The following is a 21,510-nucleotide window of genomic DNA, read 5'->3' on the forward strand; positions in this document are numbered from 1 at the left end:
GGCCAGCACTGAAAAAAAAAATCTGCCCGGTGCCAATTAATGTTTTGTCTGCTGGTACTAATTTTGGAAATGAAGGGGTCTCATAGGACGCAGAATGGACTTGCAGTAGTGAACTCTTTATGGGACATCAGTATTGCTGAATAATGAATAATTTCCCGTCACTGTATATCATGGAATAGTATGATGTAGGACGAAGGGATTCGAAGCGGTCACCTTGGCAATAACAGGATTGGTGAAGCAGATCATGTACATTTACGAATGACATAAATTCCAAACAACCGAGCTTACATTTGAACAGAATAACAGGGACAAAATTACTTTGAAAGAAGAAAAAGTTAAATCCTTCCCACCCGTGTGCACGAGAATGTTGTAGTGGGAGGGAGGGTGGCTCCGCCCCTCGACCAATGGAGTGGCAGGTCGTAGGTGTTGGTGGCTGTGTTATAATAGTGGTGTACCAACATGGAAGTGTCAGTGTAGTGCTGGAACTAGGACGAGTCGCTTTAGGTAAGTCTTCACCACTCCACTCCATAACATATCTACTTCACTTCAGTGTGCTCGGTTAGAGCAGTTTACTCGTCCATCAAGGTTCACTCATCCTCCTGTAAAACTGAGATTGGTCACATTCAGAGGACTTCTTCCGCTGTGAAAACTACTCGAGTTCATTTTTACTACAAAATATCTGTCTTTCACTTAAATGTGTTCGATAAAGATTTCTGATCATTGCGATTTTCTTAATGAACCGCATTCGACAAATCATCCAGTTTATGAATCGAAGTTATCTCACCCTGTTATTAAAATGAGGTCCTTCGGAGAACTCGTTCCGTAGTTTATTTTCTTCGTAACATATCCATTTCATTTAAATGTGTTTGACTGAGTTCCGTGGCGTTAAAATGTTCTGAAAGAACTGCACTCCATTCATGATTCTATTTACTGGTTAACGTAGGTTGGCTCATCCTCCTATTAAAATGAGACCAGTTCGTTTGAACAACTCAATCGGTAGAAAAACACTTCAATTTATTTCCTATGCAACATCTCAATTTCATGTATATATGTTCTATTTTACTCCAGATCATTACAATATTATTTATGATGTCAAAATTAGCTTTTCCAAGACTAGAATGATTACATCAGATAAGAAACCTAAGAGAGATGAATGTCAGGTTGGAAATAAAAAACTGGAACAGGTATTTAGGATGTGTATTCTCTCAGGATGGTTGGATTGTAAGTGAGATTGAATCAAGGTGCAGAAAAGGTAATACACTGAGCTGACAGTTGCGCTCAGCAGTATTATGTAAGAAGGAAGTCAGCTTTCGGACGAAACTATCTTTACAGCGGTCTGTTTTCAGACCAGCTTCGCTGTACGGGAATGAAAGTGGGCTGTAATCAGGATATCTTATTCTTAAGTTAGAAGTAATCCGACTTGAAAGTAGCAGGAATGATCCCTGCTAAAAGCAGGTGGGATGAATGGCAGGAGGGAACTCGTAATGTTAAGATAAAGGCTAAGTTGGGAATTAACTCGATTGATGAAGCTGTACGCATAAAGTGGCTTCGGTGGTGGGGTCATGTGAGGCGAATGGAGAAGGAGAGGTTACGTGGGAGAATAATGGACTCGGTCATTGTGGGTAAGTGAAGTAGAAGAAGACCAAGACGGCGATGGTTGTACTCAGTTCCTGACGTTTTAAAGATAAGAGATAAAGAAATAACTGGTTACAAGTAGAGAATTCGGGTGGCATTGAGCAATTTAACAGATGTTTATGCTGAAAGGCACAACAGTCTATATGTTAATCATTGATCTCAAAAAAGTGATCCACTTTAATGGTCGATTGAAATTAACACATCCTCCTATTAACATTAAATTGTTTCTTTCGGAAGGCTTCCTCCGTCAAGAAAAATAGTTCTATTTGTTGGTCGATAGAAGTTGATCACCCTCCTGTTATAATGAGATCTGATCTCTTGGAGGGCTTGTAATTACTGTAAGCGGATGTGAATTATGAAAATAAGTCTTCAGTTGTATTTTATATTGATGGAGATATTAGGATTTAAGTAGAGACAGGTTACAGGTGGTTGTCAGCATTTTACCTTATGGAATGGATGGTTTGTTTGGAAGTCATGATTGCTAATCTTGTTTGGTTGTAATTAGTGTAAAAATTTGGGAGTATTATCCGGTTAATGCTTGATAAATTTTTAAAGTAACTCGACCTGATCAACTCACATAATTTAAAGACAGCCGTTCGAAGTTAAACATAAAATGATTAAATATAATTCTTTAAATCATTGACGAGAATCTTATACAAAAACAATAAAATAGTGTGCGAGACAAATATGAGACGGCAACGTAATACGTGACTGGATGAGAGAGAGTCGAATATAGGATATAAGATACAATTTTATATTAAGGGGGAAAGGAGCTTTGATTAAGTGCTAATCTTCAGGCTAAGTGTAATATTAGTCAGTAAATAACTCATCAAATTATTATTTACAACTGTTAGTAGATTTAGAGTGTTATTTCACTACCAGTATTATAAGTACTTTCCCTGCATCTGAAGACGACGGCTTAGCAATTGAAACCTGCAATCCTATTTCCCTCTTAACACATGATTGCAGTTCCTTCCTTTCTTGTGTATGTCATTTTGTGTCAATTTTCATCTCTCAATTTTAATTTTGAATCGTCAGCAGTTATTTAAACAATCATCTTTATTCATATTATATTTTATTACTACCGAACGAGTTTTTGAATCTGTTCTTCCTTTCAAACTAATTTGGAACTCAGTCACGTATTAGCCGACCGCAAAACCCTAAAGTTTTAATGATAATGACAAAGGAGATTAGGAGACAAAGACATATCCTGCTGGGCTGCTATATTACTAACCCAGTCACATGTTCATATTCTGTGATTAATGCAGTGCGATCAAACATCCGCACATTCTACTGGTATTTTTTACGTACCCATATAAGTCACGTATAAGAGACGAAAGGTGTTTGAAGAATCTCGTTTGGGACTAATGTTCGACACTTGGTCGTCCCGTAAATACTCTGAGGTATGTTAAGTGAACTATGTTATTATTATTATTATTATTATTAATAATAATAATAATAATAATAATAATAATAATAATAATAATAATAATAATAATAATAATAATAATAATAATAATAATAATAATAATAATAATTTCTTCTTTAGTGCCTTAGATGGTAAATGGTGGGTCATAGCGGGTTCAATCTAGTACCAATCGAGTAGAACTTGAAGCTCCCTCCATACACCAACATTGTGTCGTTAGATTTACCAGCACGTAAGGGAACATTCATGAGACAAAATTTCGGCACCTCGGGGAATCTGAAAACCGTAAAAGTCATTAATGAGACTTAAAACCAATATCGCTATTAATTTTGATCCTTGCTCAGTCTGGTGGTATTTGAAGGTGGTCAAATACGTCAGCCTCGTGTCGGTAGATTTAATGGTACGTAAAATAACTCCTGCGGGACAAAATTCCAGCAACTCGGCAACTCAGAAAACCGTCAAAAATAGTTAGTGGGGCGCAGATACAGTAACATTATTATTAATTCATGACTCTGATGAAGAGTTATGGGCTACGGAATGACCTGTTTATCTGCAAAGTCTTCACACAGTATCTTAGGGAAGATATCCTTTCAGTTAATTGATGGCTTTATGATTTGCCTTCACTATGGCAAAATAACGTACGGTATATAAAAATGCGGATCATACACTCCAGCCAGCTTAACATTTATATTTCAGGTCGTTTCAATTACCGGAATTCATATGTATCTGTCTGTCTATCTATATACATCCAAGGCTATGTTAACTTACAATTCCAGCATTTGCCTGCAAAGAGTATAGAGAAATACCAGGAATATTATTGATACGTAAATTAATTTCATTCCTGCCCGCAAGAAGAAGTGCACGGGGACATTTTGGAGAGCTGCAACCCGCCATACCGCTAAGGCAATCAAGTCACCTAAACAGCACAGACATAGGGGTACTCAGCTGCACTTCAGGACATGTTCGAAACGACCTTATATAAAAAATCCATTATTATACACTTCAATTTATATAACAGAAAGGCTTAACGTTTATGTTGGGCTGATGACCTAGATGTTAGGTCCCTTTAAACAAGAAGCAACAGCACGCAACAACAACTACAGCTGAATACGCGCGCTGCTGTGAGCTCGTGTCGGTAGATTTACTGACACGTAAAAGAACTCCTGCGGGACAAAATTTCAGCACCTCAGCAACTACGAAAACCGTCAAAAGTAGTTAGTGGGACGTAGAAACAGTAACATCATTATTAATTCACGACCCTGATGAAGAGTTATGGGCCCTACTGTCGGTAGCCCTGAAGATGGTTTTCCGTGGTTTCCCATTTTCACACCGGTCAAACGCTAGGGTTGTATCTTAATTAAGGCAAAGGCAGCTTCCTTACCATTATTAGTCCTTTCGTATCCCAACGTCACCTTCGTTGTTATTGTTGTTATTGTAGGGTTATTTTGTTTAAACTTCACTTTATTATCACTTATAATGTTAAGATAGTAGTAAGTTCAACCTATAGTATTGTAAGCCGTAGTGTTAAGCACTGGAAATACTTAAGTTGTGCGTGAATTTGTGTATAATGACGCTGGATTTAGAATGTGAAACTAGCAGTATTTCTTGTAATATTTTCTTTCCATGGAATTTATTTTTGTACTCTTTTGTTTGTTTCTTTGTTGTTGGGTAATTATGTTAATTTTACTTTATTATCACACTACTGTAAGTGACCATTGCCACCGGGATTCTTCCCATTTGCGATGTATTTGTTAATAATAATAATAATAATAATAATAATAATAATAATAATAATAATAATAATAATAATAATAATAATAATAATAATAGTAATAATAATTGACGTAAAGACATTTATTCTACGGCTGAATACCCCTGTGGCTGTGTAATTTAGGTGACTTGATTGCCTTAGCTGTACGGGAAGTTACTTTTCTCAGAAGTGGACATGTGCTTTCCTACTTGCAAACCGGAATGAAATTAATTTACATGTAAGTAATATTCCTGGAATTTCTCTATACTCTCTCCAGGCAAATGCTTGAATAGTAACTTAGTAAGGTGCACCTTAGAAACATATGAATTCCAGAACGTTTATGTATCAGGTCGTTTCGAACACGTGCTGAACTACAGCTGAGTACCCCGTCCGCCTACGTAGCGTAACGGTTAGCACTATTAGCTGCTGTCCTTGGAGGCCCGGGTTGGATTCCCTGTACCGCCGGAATTTTAAGAATGGTGGGAGGGCTGGTATGCGGTAAAAATGACATATGCCGCTCACCTCCATTGGGGGTGTGCCTGAATAGAGCTGCACCACCTCCAGACGAGGACACGAGTTTGCTTTTTGCTAATTACTCCTGTGGCTGTGTAATTTAGGTGACTTGATTTACTTATCTGTATGTCAGTTTGCATTTCTCCAAAGTGGATACGTTCGCTCCTACTTGCCAACAGGAATGAAATTAATTTACATATCAATAATATTCCTAGTATTTCTCAATACTCTCTGCAGGCAAGTGCTGGAATAGTAACTTAGTGAGGTACACCGCAGTCATAGGTACATATACATTCCACTTACACATCTTATCACAGAGTCTAGAGCAATACAACACAAACCTACAATTTCTTTATAAGTATACGCAGCTGATGATCATTATATCGCATGAACCTGAAATGATCAAACAACCAATTGTAAATTTGCTGAAGACTTAGGGAAGCAGAGAAATTGAGAAAGATAGGACCGATAATCAAATTTTTGTTGATTGTTTCAAGACTTTCCTCTCTCTGACGAAGATGCATTTCGAAAATTATTATTTATATTTTTATGTGCCGCAGTGTTGCCACTCAGCTAAAATATTCAAATGATAGTACTCACAAGAAAATGATTGAAATATTATATACTGTGTGAATTATGAAAGGTAGAAAGTTCACAAAAAAAGATGAAATTAATATCTCGTGAAATGACACAGTAATATTTAAAAATTATAATTCCTTGCTTAGAAAACCTCCACCAATATATCGTAAAGATATTTCGTTCATTTCCATTTTAATATCATCGTTTTATAACTGAAATTGTGTTAAATTCAGTACTAATTCATAACACTTTGAACTCTATGGAAGCAAGTATAAGAAACTTTCTTGAGTTCCTCCTGACAATATGGTGACTGTAGAAATGGGTCCCTCTTGCGTAATTATTTGCACTATGAGAAATTCAATGTTCCGATGGTATTAAGGGAAAGGAGCCTTTTTATATGTGAGGATAAAAAAATCTGGGGAATGAGAAATTGCAATACCTTTCTTAATAAGAAACATGCATATCCAACGGCATTTACTTTGAGACAACAGTTAGCAAATCCCTTCTTCGACACAAATTCTCTTGACCATGTTCCAACCACTATTCATCAGAGCAACAGACCTATTGCCAGTTAATGCAATAATAATGACGGTGCTAACGATGACAATAAAAATAATCATTGTAAAGCTACGATAAATAAATGGTTAAAGCAGTGCTATCTGATGACCTTTAAATCACTTTAGATTTCAGTTTTGGACATTAAATATGTCTGGTGGTCCCCGAGAGTTTTCTCGTGTACCGCACACCTACAAGGTGGGAAAATATGGGTTTACAGATATTTGGAGAACTTCCCTCACCCATCGAGGCATCAATAATGTAATAACTATACTTCTGACTTTCTCCAAAGAAATATTTGTCCAACAAAGTCCTGAAAATTTGCACGCTATTCACCCTGGAATGTGGCTTGAATACGAGTTCTGAAACAAGATATACTTAACTCCGAAGGTGATAAACAAAACTTAAACATTTCAATGTTCGTTCTTTAATCATCCCTCCATTCAGTTGATAGTGACGGCCTTCCTTTGCAACAAGGGAACTTCTAGAGTACATTTCATTGTTTGGGCACTTGTTGAGAAAAATACACGTAAGTGATGCCTATATTTCCTGTTTTGAAATCTGAAGCCTACATTCGATTTCATATGCTAACTTGTGTAGTTGCAGCACAAACGGTAAGTGACACCTTGTTTTTGTTATTTAATATATATAATAATATAATCAGTGATATTAATGCAAATCAGTAAATCAATAAATGTAAGACGCGGCTCTTGAAGTTGTCATATTCTTTCATTTGGACTGCATATGGCTCAGAATTACTGTAACAGTCCATTTTTGAACAAATGTGTGTCTCGAATTGTCAAATAATTAAAGGTCCTCTGAAATGTTAATTAAAATTCACGTAGATGCTACATATCTTACGCTGTAATATTATTTCCAAACTTCGACCCTTGTGATGTATTTTACTTGTCATAGAATGTTTCACTGTTTATCCTTATCCAGCTAGCTCGTAGATAAATATGGCACTGAGCATTATATCTGGATATCGTATCTATATATCACATTAATAGAAAGAAAGTAAAGAAAGATGGAATTAAGTACAATTTGAGGAAATTAATAATTGGTCTCTTCTACGAGTATAATACTTCTTACTTATGCACTACCGCATTAAATCTCCATCAAAGAGAATTATCACTCCTGGAAAGACCATATTCCTAATATATTCCTACCGTGTTGAAATTTTACCAATTTTTCACATTGTGTTCTTAATGAAGAACTCCTTCTAAGGAACTATCTGTCTATCGACAACAAATGGGCATTGCATTCTAACATATGATCTTACAGACCAAGGTTTAACCATTTGAAAACTAACACTCGAAGGAGTATTTATGAATACCGTACCGTATATGAAGAGATGTGATAACTGGATTTCGTAAAAAGTAATCAAAAATCCATAACAGCACATTTCAAAATAATAATTGCAAAGTAGTTTACAATACATGATCTAAAAAAAAACTCCGATGATTGTGGGAGACAACTGCTGTGTATAGGAAACTACCTGCTGGTGTGGTGGAGGATAATGTTGTGTATCGTGTGAGTTTTAGGGATGTTGGGGACTCTAAAAGTACCCAGTCCCCCAGCCAAATGTATCAAATCCCTATTATATAAAGCCAGAGACTAACTGACTGACTGACCCACTCACTCACTGACATTAATGTTTAGCCACTTCCAGATGAGTTAGAAACTTGGAATTAGGCAGTCTGATAGCTACTAGGCTGCAACCTAAGGAAAAATTTAAAAAAGTTCAATTTTTTAATATTTAGCCCTCCCCCAAACAAAACGTCGGACGCAAGTTCCGGGAGTGCTAGAAAATTGAAATTTGGAAAAATTTGGAGAAATTATAAAAGTTTCCAATGTTTAACCTTTTACCTCCCCCCCCCCCAAAAAAAATGTCGAAATATTGAGGCAATTTTCATGCCGGTGCAGACCTTCCTTTCGAGGTATTTTGTGCCTAAACTGTAGTGCTATCAAAAAAATTGATAACACTTTTGGTCCTTTTGCTATTTGCTTTACGTCGCACTGACACAGATAGGTCTTATGGCGACGATGGGATAGGAAAGGCCTAGGAGTGAGAAGGAAGCAGTCGTGTTCTTAATTAAGGTACAGCCCCAGCATGTTCCTTGTGTGAAAATGGGAAACCACGTAAAACCACCTTCAGGGCTGCCGACAGTGGGCTTTGAACCCACTATCTCCCGGATGCATGCTTACAGCTGCCCGACCCCAACCGCACGGCCAACTCACCCGGTAATTTTGTTACTAACCCGTTATGAAACCACATTGGGCCTCAGAGGCCCGAATAATAACTCTCCTGAATGTAACACTGTGTGAGAAAAAACACAATATCAACATAAAATATTTAGGTCACTTAAAGTAGTGTCAGTACTTGTAATCAATTCAGTATAATTATGACTTGCCATCCTCTTGAGAATAAAATATTTTTGTTTTGTTTTAACTTCTTCATATCATTTGTATTTACCTTGATTTGTAAAAGCATTCCGCTATGAATTGGAAGTCGCACGTATTTCAAATACGGCCCTTCCAGGTCCATGTTTTGCATATACGTGGAAATAAGAGTTATGCCTTAAAGGGTAATTATTTAATTGTGCAATTAATTAAGATTAATTATTACCTTTCTCTTGGAAAGCCATACAGTAGATACATATAATTCCCGATAGTTGACTTTTTTGACGTCCAAGACGATTTCACTGCTTGAAATTCCTAAAAAGCCCGTGATATATTGAAAACTAACTAAAACATTACCTATGCATCATGTTGAAAGCTCACAAGATAGCCTTTCATACATATATGTTAAATTCGTTCCATTGTTAAAGATAAAGGGCTTTCAATTGCCCAGAATTAATTGGGAAACGTTGTATGTAGACAGTCAGTGATACATTATTCTATTCATTCTGTACTGACCGATATTCACGCTCTATATCGTAGGAACAGAAAGAGGTTGAATCCTTGTGTAAAAACATTGGTAAACAAATGAACTTTTTAAGTAGGAAAACCCATAATATGAAGATAAATTTGGATTTCAAGAAGAACATTAGGAGCAAATATTCATTCATATGAAGATGAATTAGGTATTTAAATGTTCTACGAAGGAAGACGTTTGATACCTTTTCACATTAATAAGAGAAGTCCAGGTAAATAACTGAAAGGGTATCTGTCTCCTAGGTGACAGCTCTAAATGCAGATCAGTGGTGATTGATTGGTTGATTGATTGATTAATTATTGATTGATTGATTGATTGATTGATTGATTGATTGATTGATTGTTAGATTGATTGATTTTTACAATACTCAACAACTTCTTTGAACTCATCCTACAGGCTCTTTACAATTATTACTGGATGTTTATGTTTTCGTTTGTATAGAAATGGTATGAGTTAACAAATGGAATCACATACGGGAATATAGCTTTTTCTTTGTTGTGCGCTACTCTATACAGTGATATATAAGTGGCGGGTTTGTAAGTAACTACAAAAAGACCTCGATAATGTTGTGTGATGGACAGCAGGCAATGCTATGTTCTTAAACGGGTTGAAAAATCAGGTTATAGATTTCACCAAGAGAAAATGTCCTCCCAGTGTTATTGTGTCAAAGGGGTTAAAGTACGTCATGGACATCACTGTAAGTACCTAGGCTCTAAAGAATGATGTCCATGGGCGTAAACACATTAATGAAGTTGTAAATAACTGGTTACAGGTACCTTCGTTTGGTTATGGGGATATTTACGGGGTTATAAAAAATGAAATGGCGTGTGGCTTTCAGTGCCCGGAGTGTCCGAAGAGAAGTTCGGTTCGTCAGATGCAAGTCTTTTGATTTGACACCCGTAGGCGACCTGCACGTCATGATGAGGATGAAATTGTGGTGATGACGACACATACACCCAGAACCCGTGCCAGCGGAATTAACCAGTTATGGTTAAAATTCCTGACACTGCCGGGAATTGTACTCGGGACCCCTATGACCAAAGCCCAGCATGCTAACCATTCAGTCATGGAGCCGGAAACGCGGTAATAATAAGTATGTAAAGGAGAGAAAATGTAACTCATGGTAGGATATACAATAGAGTATGGTTCCTGCGTATGGGACTGTTATCAGGATTACTACATTCGAGAAATGGTGACGATCCGAAGGAGAGCAGCATGGCTTGTTCTAGGTGATTTCGGGCAAAAGAATCGTGTTACGAAAATGTTGCAATCTTTGGACTGGGAAGACTTTGGAGTAAGGAGAAGAGCTACTCCACTAAGAGGTGTCAGTGGAAAGGTGTGGTTGGAATGACATTAAAGACGCATAAACTCGACTCGAGTTTTTGAAAGTATGATGTATCCTAATATGAAACTAAAGTTGGAATTCAAGAAGACAAATGGGGGCAAATAATGGTTCATGAGGAGAGGAATGTGGATTGGAATAATTTACATATGGAAATATTAGATAAAATTCAAACTTATATGAAGTCATTTAAGATTAGATAGAGAATTGATAGAGAATCTGCCATCCGGGCAGATCAGTTGTTATTAGTTTTGGCATTGATTTGTAAAATAAATACTAACACAACTTCAAAATATGATTCTTATTCCTCCTTCTTTCTTGAGATGCTGAAAATTGCATCGACCTTCAAAAGTATGGTAAATATATCCATTTCTAAATTGTCACTGATATTCGGCATTATTTAATTAGGTATTATACTGTATGTACAGTAACTATATTATGATTAGTTTAATTAGCTAGTTACTTGAGCTCACACATATTTTGTAACATAATTGTATTTATCTCAGTTGACACCACTATTATTTATGCAATTTGTTGAAACGTGACTAACACTTAAACACTGAGTACCGATAATTTCATTAATGAATGCACCACTATAGCACTAATAAAAATTGTAACAAAATAATCCTTACCAAAATCTAAATAATATACAGAATTCCAGCTCCAATATCTTAGTATTCAGGCAACCGCTATCAACAAAGTCACATCTCAAACCTAGAGCTGGAACTGTTCATGAATGGAGAACATCAGTGGCAGTTACTAGCATTCGGATTGGTGTATTTATAGGGAGGATAGTGCGGTTGTCAACATCTAGTCATCTAAAATAGTCACCGAGTTGTCCAAAAAATCTAACCATTTGTTTTGAATTGTAGGGAGCGGATCTTGATACATAATTTCAATAATAAACCTATATTCTTCATAATTTGATGAATTAGTAACTTGTTCTAATCCTCACTAACGGCACATTTTTCTCATTTGTCTTTGATTTTATTGCACCACATTTAATTTTCTTGGTCCACGAAAATGTCCTTAACGAGTTTATCACTAGAGTAATTGAGGAGCTTTCTTGCAAATACCATTTAAGTCATTTTTGTACATTTTTGTTTTTGTGTTAAAAAGTCTTGTTAGAATGATGTGTTCGTGCTCCAGTACAAAACCTTGCAAAAACCTTTAAGTCACGCCCAATTTCCATTTAGAAACGCGCAAGTATGTAATTTAAACAATAATTTTGAATACAAAAATGTTTTTAAAATGATTTAAGTGGTGTTTGTAAGAATGCTACTCAATTATATATGGAGCTTATACATAACATGATCATCTTAAATCTACTTCCCAGTCAGAGTTTGTGTCTAACAATGAAGGAATTTGTAAAATTGATATTTGTAAGATTCTGTCATACGAAATCTCTACTTGTGTACCCGATGGTATTGGCAATCTGGACAAAGTCTTTCATACCAACGTGACAAACATTCAACTTATGCCTTCAAAGAGAGCAAAGTCCAAGGATATGATCACCCACGCAGGAAAATAACAAGATCACATTACACAATTTCATAGGCTAAGTCAGTCATATGCTACAAATATACTGACAATAACAAGGACCCTAAAACTTCATTGTCTTTTATCATGTTACACTGTTAGGCAAGAGAACATAGTCATAGACGCGAAATTCTGAGATTCAAGTCTAAATAGCATCAAAGTATTGTTAATTCGGAACGCGGTAATTATGTCTGTTGAAATGAATCAATACGCATGAAGGGATTTAAACTAGAAAATCAGCAAACACCATGTGTTCAAGTATTTTAAGGGAGAGTTCACAACCGTAATTGGTACTGCTGTTGGGAAGATGAACATCAATATAGTTAATGCAGTCAAGTGGCTTTCCTTATATTGGAAAATTAACGCACAGAACACATAACAATTATCAATAAGTGCCAACAAGAAGCTATAGGCTATATTCAGTATTTCAAAGCAAATGAATAACTTCTTGTCTGTGTCGCCATTTACCTCTAACTTTGAGACAAAACGCCAAATCATGTTAGTTCTAAAAAGGACGTCAATTTGCAATGGGTTTTCGACAGTACTAATTTCTTATTTGTGTCTATCTCCAAACGGTATTTTATCTAAAATTAATATCAACAGAAGTCATATCTTCGTAATAAATCATGAAGGGTGCATGAAACCAAGACATTGGTTCTCTTTAAGGCATACAGCTCAGCAAGGTAAGTACTGAAATGTATCACACACGTCCTATAGGACAACATCGTTCTCCTCCATTAGAGAAAACATGCGCACATTATTTCGCATTGTTCCTATTTTAAATGATATGCTCTTCTATTTACAAACGAATGATTCGTTATATGTATGTAAGAGAGTGATCGAAGGTTGATTGGTACAATTACATTTGATTAGGGCAGTGAGTCTGATGTTGTATATCTCATGGATTATCTAAGAAAATTATTGGGTGTTATTTGAACCGGAATGGATCGAACAAATCACACATTATTCCAGTTGCATCTGGTGTTTTAGTTCTATCATATATTATTTCGTTAAAGTAGGGAATGTAACATTCTTTAATTCTCAGGAAAACCATATTATTTGCATGGTGGCTTAATAAATAAGAAAAGTAGCTTCCTACTAAAGATACTTTGATTTATTAGAGAATTGTTTGTACATTTTGATCACCATTTACACTGCTTGTGAGAAAGATCGCTTTCATTTGAAAGAGCGCTGATATATGGTGCTAGTATATTTTTCTGTAAATATGCTGAACAACTTTAAAATTAAAATCATGGCAGAAAACTAGTTGAAATTAATTGTATAAGTGGTGCAGGCTACTTTAGGAAATGCTACACATACAAGAGTTTCAGTGTGCACACAGCTTATTTTAGTTTGATTGCGCAGAACTGACGCAATCAGTGCGAGCCAACAATATATTTTTGCTGAATAAACATCATTCCAGTTAGCTAGAACAGTGACAATAACGAAGCCAACATTAAGCTAGTTGCATCATTGTTTCAGATTTTTGTCTATCTTCCTTGTTCTCTGGTGTTTGTCGAGCGGCTGTAGTAACTAGTAACTGAATTGCGTTGGCGAGAAGAGAGTATCAACTTCAGATATCTGGGACACGTTTACTCAGGGAGATTGAACGGTGTAAGATTAGTAAGGAATGACGGTAAGGGCATGAATTTGACAAGAAAGTCAGATAAGGTGTAAGCTGCATTACTTAGAGAACAGAGCAAGACAGGTATCTGCATCACACCTTGGATGTAAACCGCAATATCACCATCTGTTTATGCGTATATCCTGATAAACTGAATTTGAATTTATTGGTTACAATTTGCCATTGATACTAATTAACCATTTTATGTAGCATCTGCACTGAAAGCATTACAGAGAGCAAGTTGTACATAGAAAAAACGAAGGAGGATATTAAAATAAAATCTGAAGTTTGAAATATCAAGAACATACTTAAACGTCATAACAAAAACTACATAATATATTATACAATGGTAAACCTCATTTTATTCATTGACTGTATTTTAATATGTGGCTGAAGAGAGCCTAATGAAGGTTTAACTATAATCTCTTATGTGTTTAATATATTGAATAGTGTTGAATAAGGTAGATGTTTTTTAATTTCTCCAATTTAAAGGAATTTTGTGTATTGTCAATACGGAAAATTGTGAATATCGGATTCATAAACTGTAGTGTTCCCAACCGTAAGTGTAACAAATATTATAATTGGTTAACTTGGTTGCAATACGGAGCTATGTTGATGACTAACAAGGAGTTAATCTAATTATCTGGAATGAAACCAAAGGAAAGGAATATCTTTAGAGGGGAATTAAATGACTAAGATTTAAACAAAATAAAGTAATAAAAACAACAGAATCTTATGGAAAATTAGATGATTTACAAAATATACTGTATAATATATTTTTATTAATTGATATCCTTTGTTGGATCATGACTACTGATACCAAGCACAATGATGTTTGCATTATCTGTCCACTGGCGATTTGACAATCATGTCACCTCATCCTGTTCTAACCTCCTCTATTCTAATTATTGCATCCTACGTCTATGACTAATCTGTGTTAAATGTTCGTGTCCATTTCCGTTAAGAATTATCTACAAAAAGGTACCAATTCCAAAAGTAAAATTTTCCAGGAGAGAGAAATACGCTCAGAGTGTAACATTTCAATTAAAAATTAAATTGGGCTCTTTGGGTACTTTTATTATACACTGCTATAGAAACTATTTCTGTTAAAACTTCGTACCTTAAGAAATATTGTTTTATCGGCCTAATTTAATTCAGGATGACCCATTTAGTACACACACATACAATTAAATGAAAACACTACCCTAATTAGTGGCTATTTACAAATTCTCTTGTCCTCCTGAGAGCAGATCGCCAGCTCCGGTATTTACCTGGAACGACGATCCCTTCCGTGATTTTGACTGACAGCTTATCTTTCACATCGGTTCCCACGCTCAGTCATTCCGCTCAGCAGCTTCAAGCTCACAGGTTCGAACACACAATTTGTTAGCAATCACGATACACGAAGACTGTTCCTTGCCACTCATACAACCATTTCACGTGGTTGCTCCACACAGTGAACTATTCAAGGCATATTATTCGGTAAGACAAGTACACAGTGACAACACTTTAACACACATTAACTCCTCCAATGCACTCAGCGATGACAACCACGACATGCACCACTACTGCTCACTCACTCCAGCAACAACTACCGCTGTCCAACTCCACAACATAATGACAACAATAAAAACTTCGACGGCAGCCAGCACTACTGCTGTTCGGCTCCCCACTCCTGTTCGTGGCTAGCATCCTTTTTATACCCTAGCGATGGAGTACTAGAATCTTTGGAATGTGGCTAGAGAAGGGTCATTCTCGTTTCGAATCCCAGAAGGCCCACGGGAAAACCAGGTGAAAGCATAATACAAGGAGTGGCCAGGTGGGAGGTCACCGGCCTGACTCACTCATCCCTTCCAGGAAACTCCGAAGGGGGGATACAACAGGGCTGATGGCCACTTGAGCACGCAGCAATATATTTTCCGCATTCCTTGGCTTCGTTCGATTGCATTCCCTTACTTTTGCTTTCGTTTGATAAATTCGTACCTCAGACTCGCACTCAATCATTTTCCTGAAACACCAACTGTCTTCTGGGATCTATCTATCCACTACTGCCTCACATAGTTCTCACCCATGTAAAAATTAATATTCTTTTCCAACATCATGTCCCAGAGCTTGTATTCTTTATATTCTTGTTGTTGGAGTGAGTGAACAGCAGTAGTGCTTGTCGTGGTTGTCGTCGCTGAAAGAATTTTTACACCAGTTTCATTTCTGTTCAGCGACACACTCTACTCAAAAGTTTTCAGAAATATCATTTTTATATGAATATGTTATCTATATTTGAGATGTGAAAGTTATTTTCTTAAAAATTATCTTCCTTGCTTGGAGGAGTCTACGTTATGTCTTCATTACTTGTGCCACCATAGGTTGGTCTACTACCAACATTTCCGTTCATATATAATTTCCTAATATGATATTCCCTGTATCACTGGCCTCACTTAACGGCTTTGCATTATTTTTGGTTTAGAATGATACATTTTACCTCGCACTCTTTTTGCCAAGACTGTCCATACCATTAAGCAATTTATCCATAAGGTAGAATAAAATAGGGCGTTCACTGCCCGAGAGATTCAAGTCCATTTTTGCTCATTTTAGAGATATCCCACCCCTAAATACTACTGCTTTCAGAGCATAAACGATACATCTCTAGATGCTGTAAATAACGCTTATAAGGATGGCAACACTGTTGAGCACGGAGGGAAGCAGTGTTTTGTTCAGAGCACAATGAGATCAAGTCCGTTGTTACAATTTGCATCGTTTGTTTTATCGGTGTGTCAGATTAAAAAGAATGGATGATTATGAAAGATTCAGCTGAAGACATTGATTATAACGAATCGGGATATCAGCCTTTTAGCTCAGGTAATCAGTTTAGTGGAGAAAGCCAGTAGGAAAATATCGCACATTTGCACGCGAAATGATGGGATGTATGTCGTCACACAAGCAAAGAAAACGTCCCCGAGATATGAGGTCATTGAATTGAAATTTTCAAAATACCTTACTCTCCGTAAGCTTGAATAACTCAGAAATGAACAGAAAGAAAACATTTGATGGTAATGACTTCAACTGCCTGACTATGAGATGGTTATATTGTGAAAGAGAATTTCCTTTAACCTTGTTATTTAAGCAGACTTTGAACTCTGATGTGCAATTTGACCGATCTGGCAACACTATGAGCCTGGACGAGTCAAGATAACGTCTCTATACATATTCTAGAAAAGTGACTATCACATGATATCAATTCAAAAATGCTTACATTCAGCATTGGAAAGAAACTCTGGCTACAGTATTGGTATATTCTGTTATCCTTTTTCACGCACTTGAATATCTAATTCATACTTTTCAGTCACTGAACAACAGGATTACATATTGCTTTCCCAATAACTAGCTTTGGTGTAATAACACTCAAAAGGTTTTCCTCTGGACTTGTAGCAAAACTTGCACGTACGCTGCGCGTGTCCTTCGTTCTTCACGCCCACTGCACGTATTATGATCCCTACCTAACGCCTTACCGCAGATGATGCTGGCGATTCTTCAGTCATTTCAACTCCAGCACTACTCACCAAATCATCCGCCAAACGTTCACAAAATTTCGATACGGGAAGTTTTGTGATCAAGTTTTACGGTACAGATAGACATTCACTATGGCAAGGCAAACAGATAGAAAAATAATTTTTTCCACCACTTGATCGACTTCCTTGTGAATGCATAACATGCCAGTAATTGGTCGGACTTATCAACACCAATTTTGAATTTCTTATAGTCCACTACTGCTGATGGTTTGGATTTCTCGTGGCTCCCTTTTGCTGCGGGTACTTCAATCATGTCATCGTCGTGCGTAGTGCTCAGAATATACACGCATACCCCTATTTCAATGTACAGTATAAATCGACTACATGAGAGATGATTGCAGACTGTTGACTCACTACACTTTCATTCTAAACCAGAACACACGCGAACCGGAGCTCGCGAGGAGTATGTATGTCAGCAATTAGGTAAGATCTAGCTGAGCGCACATGGCATTGCCTCTAGGTTGCACCACCAATCACTATCGATCGATAACACCACCTATCGATTATAAACGGAATCGACAACATGTTAAAACAAAAACTAATTCGATGACATGAATAGCTTTCGAGTGGCTGAATTTCAAATTTCGTGGTGGTAGTATTACTAACAGCGGCACTCAGGTGCAGTAATATGTCTACCACCAGGCGCTTTGTATTAAGAAGGAGGTCACCCAGCCATCCCATGACATGCTTTTGTAATATTCAATACCCAACGTAGACAAGAAACAAAAGGGAAGAAAACGGATATGGAGAGAGTACTGTCTGTAAGCACCAACATAGTGACTCTCTCACAAGAAATTCCTCGACTTCGCAAGAGCAAGCAAACGAAAGAGAATACATTTTTCTTTGAATGTGAATTTTATGAGATAACTTTCTGTTTGGAAATTCGTGTTATAAACAGAGGTAGGGAATATAATTATACATTCAAGAAAGTTGTTTTCATTACTCTTTCCTTAATAAAACAAAGAAGACAAGAATAAATGAAAGAATACATCTACAATGCATTCAGAGCAAAAAAGAATCAAGTTCATGATTTTACTTTTCCACTTGAAGTACAACTTACCCTTCTTTAATGTGAGACTATATAATGCAAGGTATCTTCTACTTTTCAGACATTTTAATACACTGCAAGCTTTTACCTGTTGTTCAATATTCAGCAACAACATTGTCTATTTTTCTCAAACTGTCTTATCGTAACTTGATTCCTCTGTGCTCTGAACACCAGAAATGCCAATATCATGTCAATTTCCTCTCCTTTAGCTGTTATTATTTTCCTCTAAAATTCGTCATCACCTGTCGTAGAGTGAGAATGTGAAACACGTAAAGATGAAATGGAAACTAAGAGCAACCCTGGCGTTCTAGTTGATGAATAGTTGCTTTTCTATAATGTATCACCTTTCTTACCACTGCAGCTTGATTTCTTACAGATTATAGTTAGCCCTTACTTCTCAGTTGACTCTAATCATGTTCAGAATTTCAAAGGCCTTGGACCAATGAACATTCTCAACCTTCATTTCCAGGCATGCAGGTACCATATACTTGGGCTTGTGTTCCAGTCTTCTAAGTTCAGACGAAGAGTCAATACTTTTCCGCGTGATCCTTCTCTTCGGAGGCCAAACTGAACTTCTCACAGTTGAGCTTCAACGTGTCTTTCAATTCCGTAAATACATTCAACTGAAGTTCTACACGCGTGAGATACTGAACTAATGGTGAGGCTGTTTGCGCACTTGTCAGCATCTACCTTGTTAGATAAAGAGATAACTTTCTTTGTAAAAGTATCTTGGAGCATCTCTTTTATCGCATAGCCCAACTCCTTGACTGAATGGCAAGCATTGAGGCCTTCGGTCCAGAGGTACTCGGGTTCGATTTCCAGCCGGATCGAGGATTTCACGTTCGTGTGATTAGTTCCCAGGAATGGTTTCTTGCGTTCCATCCAACATACTTCTCTTTATACTCACACAATACGCCACACTACCAACCACCAACCGAGTAAGACGAAAATAGTAAATAAATCCCTCCACTATGGGTATCCATCCGTATAACAGAGCCAAATCCTCTTGTGTGACACAGTTCGCACGCGGAACCCCACCAAGGCGGCGGAGAAGAAGAAGAAGAAGTAGAAGAAGAAGAAGAAGAAGAAGAAGAAGAAAGTCTCTTTTATCGTACACTTTGCTCACTAAATATAATAGCTGCCGGTATCTCCTAAGGCAGCCGGTAATTCTGAGGGTATATCATCATTTCCATGTGACTTGTTCCCATTTAGATCCCGAAGTGCTTTGCCAAATTTCGACTTCTAACTTCACGCGCAGAATATACCGAGGGAAATGAATGACATTTCTTGAGAAATTTGATTTCTCTCAGAGGTCCATGATTTATATCACGATAAGAGTCACGATTTCCCTTGAAGATCTAAAACAGTTCTGTTGATTTTTGCTTCGTGTAAGGGATTTAAGACCGAGCAAGTGGCTGTACGTTTTGGGTCACGCAGCTCTCAGCTTGCTTTTGGGGGATGGTGGGTTCGAACCACACTGCCGGCAGCCCTGATGATGCTTTTCCGTGGTTACCCATTTTTACACCAGGCAAATCTTAATTAAGGCTACAGTCGCTTCCTTCAAATTCCTAGCCTTTTACCATCCCATCGATGCCATAAGACCTATCTGTGTCGGTGCGACGTAAAGCAAATAAAAAAAAAACGAAAAAGCATCAGCCCTGTAAAGCGTTAGCCGTCAAGAAAATCAGAATTCCTGGGAGTTTATTTGATTTGTTAGTCATGTACGCAAAGTATATAGAGTGCTCAGTATATTTCTAATATTTATACACTTTCAAGTATCTGACTGTTTCCTTGGCTCGGTGGTCAGCGTCGTGGTCTTATGCTCAGAGGGGTCGCAGGTTTGATTCCCAGCAGGTAGGTGATTTTAACCACGTACAGTTCATTCCTTAGACTCGGGGACTGAGTAATTGTGTTTTTCTCCCTATACATCACCTCAAATGCACACAGCACATGGCACTGCTAACCATCACAGAAACACGCAGTAGTGAATAATCCTCCGTACAGAGTTTATCAAATCATCGCCGCTAGATGGGGGCTTCGTTCATTCCATTCCTGACCCGGTCGAATGACTGGAAACAGGCTGTGGATTTTCATTTTTTCATTAAACAAAGAATGACAAGTTTCGTTCTAAAAAGAACATCATCAGACTCTATCAAGTCACACTCAAATATTTAGAGTATTTATGTTTATTCCTGTTTGATACTTGGTGTTATTGTTGTTTGAGTCATCAGTCCATAGATTGGCTTGATGCAGCTGTCCATGCCATCCTATCTTGTTCTAACATTTTCATATCTACATAACTGCTGCATTTTACATATGCTCTAATCTGCTTGCCATATTCATACCTTGGTCTACCCCTACCATTCTTACCACCTACACTTCCCTCAAAAACCAACTGAGCAAGTTCTGGGTGCCTTAATATGTGTCCTATCATTCTATCTCTTCTCCTCGTCAAATTTAGCCAAATCGATCTCCTCTCACCTTCAGCATTCTTCTGTAACCCTACATTTGAAAAGATTCTATTCTCTTTCTTTGTGAGCTACTTATCGTCCATATTTCAATTCCATACAATGCCACGCCCCAGACGGAAGTCTTCAAAAACATCTTTCTAATTCCTATATCAATGTTCAAAGTGAGCAAATTTCTTTTCCTAAGAAACGCATCGCTTTCTTGTGCTAGTCTGCATTTTATGTTCTCCTTACTTCTGCCGTCAGGGGCTGCCTGGCCGAGGCGGTAAAGGCGTGCTCGGTTCGCCCGGAAGGACGTGGGTTGGAATCCCCGTCAGGAAGTCGTATGGCCCTGAGGTTCACTCAGCCTACCCCAAAAATGAGTACCAGGTTAATTCCTGGGGGCAAAGGCGGCGGGGCGTAGAGTTAACCACTCTACCCCATCACGTACCGAGGTTAACAATGGTGGAAGCTTTTACCTTCCACTCCTCCAAGGGCCTTCATGGCCTGTACGGAGGTGACTTTGCTTTTGCTTTGCTTTACTTCTG

The 21,510-nt window shown here is 37.4% G+C and overlaps 1 protein-coding gene across 1 annotated transcript in view; it reads left to right on the plus strand.

Annotated features, from left to right (window-relative positions):
* The first annotated feature begins 478 nt into the window (after window positions 1-478).
* The window catches only part of LOC136864919 (uncharacterized), a 96,418-nt gene continuing 75,386 nt past the window's right edge, over window positions 479-21,510 (plus strand). The window contains exon 1 of the mRNA XM_067142330.2: window positions 479-504. The gene's annotated coding sequence lies outside the window, so the exon portion shown is untranslated. The remainder of the gene's footprint in view (window positions 505-21,510) is intronic.

This window comes from Anabrus simplex, chromosome 2, assembly GCF_040414725.1.
Source record: "Anabrus simplex isolate iqAnaSimp1 chromosome 2, ASM4041472v1, whole genome shotgun sequence".
Taxonomy (NCBI): domain Eukaryota; kingdom Metazoa; phylum Arthropoda; class Insecta; order Orthoptera; family Tettigoniidae; genus Anabrus; species Anabrus simplex.